This window comes from Eublepharis macularius, chromosome 4 (genome assembly GCF_028583425.1).
Source record: "Eublepharis macularius isolate TG4126 chromosome 4, MPM_Emac_v1.0, whole genome shotgun sequence".
Classification (NCBI taxonomy): Eukaryota; Metazoa; Chordata; class Lepidosauria; order Squamata; family Eublepharidae; genus Eublepharis; species Eublepharis macularius.
In genome coordinates this window covers 37397501-37400000 of record NC_072793.1, presented here as the reverse complement: position 1 = coordinate 37400000, position 2500 = coordinate 37397501, and the positions used below count along the sequence as shown (strand labels likewise).

At 49.2% G+C, this 2500-nt stretch overlaps 2 non-coding genes across 2 annotated transcripts; both read left to right on the top strand.

Annotated features, from left to right (window-relative positions):
- Positions 1-317: 317 nt before the first annotated feature.
- On the top strand, positions 318-424 carry LOC129329477 (U6 spliceosomal RNA). Its single transcript, XR_008596971.1, has one exon. It is a non-coding gene; the product is annotated as a U6 spliceosomal RNA (small nuclear RNA).
- A 1098-nt stretch (positions 425-1522) lies between these two features.
- On the top strand, positions 1523-1629 carry LOC129329478 (U6 spliceosomal RNA). The gene has a single exon (XR_008596972.1). It is a non-coding gene; the product is annotated as a U6 spliceosomal RNA (small nuclear RNA).
- The last annotated feature ends 871 nt before the right edge of the window (positions 1630-2500 follow it).

Sequence of the window (2500 nt, the reverse complement as noted above, 5' to 3'; positions counted from 1 at the left end):
CTTGCATATGAAGGCCCGAGAGGAGAAAGCGGATTTGGCCCCGGACTGAGGGCTCCTCCTGCTTGTTTTTTGAGAGGAAGTGGCAATTTCTTCTTTGCAGCATGCCATTAAGTCATTTGCATGGCTCCGCCTCTCCCATGTAAAAAAGTCACTCTGGTCTCCGCTCTGGGGCAATGAAGGCCGAGGCCTGAAGAAACATTGGGAGGATGAATCCCTTGCTCAGCTCTTCCTGCTCTACTCATTTTCCTCCCTCACCATGAGTCCAAAGATATTTGGAGGTTTCACCCATTTATAACCTCCTGGCAGCAACGCTATTTGTGCTTGCTTCGGCGGTACATATACTAAAATTGGAACGATACAGAGAAGATTAGCATGGCCCCTGCGCAAGGATGACACGCAAATTCGTGAAGCGTTCCATATTTTCTTGACGGACCAGGAAGCTCCATAATCAGCAGCAGGTTGCTTTCTGCCACCTAAACGAGGAGACTGGGGCAGTCTCTTACACACTGGGAAAGACTGAGGCTTACTTATCAAAGGTTACGGGTGACACTCCGCTGATTTTCTCTGCTGCCAGAGTGCAGCAGGTCTCTGCTGTAGAGTATTTGGATCAATCTGCTCTGGAAATTCACATTTCACTCATGAACCTTGGCCACGACTGTGCGGTAGATGAGGAAACACTTTCCCACGCGTCTTGAGAGGCTTGATCTGGAACGTGGAATGGCAGGACGTAGCAGAGGCATGGGCTGGGATAGGTGGCTGTGTGGTGAAGGCGACGGCTGAGAAATCCGGTGTGCTGTGCAAACGTGGGTTTGAATCCCACACTTGTAAGGCTTCTTCTGAATGCCGAACATGGGGTACTTGGAAACCTTGCCAGAGAAGTGGCTTTTAAGATTACGCAGAACAATGTTCTGCTCCTGTACCAAAACAGACAGGAAAGCAGTCCTCTGCGATGAGGTGACTGAACTGTGAAGGAGATCAGATGGAATCTGTCGGGGTTTCTCTTTGTTCTGAGTATTCTCTTGCCCTTAAAGAAGTAGCTTGGGGAAGATGGTGGTGGATTGTCTATAGAATGATCGTCATATTGGTTATCTCTTTGTCCGGGCATGACGTTTAGTGGTAAGGTGACCGAGATGAGAAGGCGATGGATGAAATCTATCCTGCTCTCCACCTGTGGATTCTATTCCCACTCTTGCCATAGTTTTGTCCTTGCATATGAAGGCCCGAGAGGAGAAAGCGGATTTGGCCCCGGACTGAGGGCTCCTCCTGCTTGTTTTTTGAGAGGAAGTGGCAATTTCTTCTTTGCAGCATGCCATTAAGTCATTTGCATGGCTCCGCCTCTCCCGCGTAAAAAAGTCACTCTGGTCTCCGCTCGGGGGCAATGAAGGCCAAGGCCGGAAGAAACATTGGGAGGACGAATCCCTTGCTCAGCTCTTCCTGCTCTACTCATTTTCCTCCCACACCATGAGTCCAAAGATATTTGGAGGTTTCACCCATTTATACCCTCCTGGCAGCAACACTATTTGTGCTTGCTTTGGCGGTACATATACTAAAATTGGAACGATACAGAGAAGATTAGCATGGCCCCTGCGCAAGGATGACACGCAAATTCGTGAAGCGTTCCATATTTTCTTGACGGACCAGGAAGCTCCATAATCAGCAGCAAGTTGCTTTCTGCCACCTAAACGAGGAGAGTGGGGCAGTCTCTTACACACTGGGAAAGACTGAGGCTTACTTATCAAAGGTTACGGGTGACACTCCGCTGATTTTCTCTGCTGCCAGAGTGCAGCAGGTCTCTGCTGTAGAGTATTTGGATCAATCTGCTCTGGAAATTCACATTTCACTCATGAACCTTGGCCACGACTGTGCGGTAGATGAGGAAACACTTTCCCACGCGTATTGAGAGGCTTGATCTGGAACGTGGAATGGCAGGACGTAGCAGAGGCATGGGCTGGGATAGGTGGCTGTGTGGTGAAGGCGACGGGTGAGAAACCGGTGTCCTGTGGAAACGTGGGTTTGAATCCCACACTTGTAAGGCTTCTTCTGAATGCCGAACATGGGGTACTTGGAAACCTTGCCAGAGAAGTGGCTTTTAAGATTCCGCAGAACAATGTTCTGCTCCTGTACCAAAACAGACAGGAAAGCAGTCCTCTGCGATGAGGTGACTGAACTGTGAAGGAGATCAGATGGAATCTGTTGGGGTTTCTCTTTGTTCTGAGTATTCTCTCGCCCTTAAGGAAGTAGCTTGGGGAAGATGGTGGTGGATTGTCTATAGAATGATCGTCATATTGGTTATCTCTTTGTCCGGGCATGACGTTTAGTGGTAAGGTGACCGAGATGAGAAGGCGATGGATGAAATCTATCCTGCTCTCCACCTGTGGATTCTATTCCCACTCTTGCCATAGTTTTGTCCTTGCATATGAAGGCCCGAGAGGAGAAAGCGGATTTGGCCCCGGACTGAGGGCTCCTCCTGCTTGTTTTTTGAGAGGAAGTGGCAATTTCT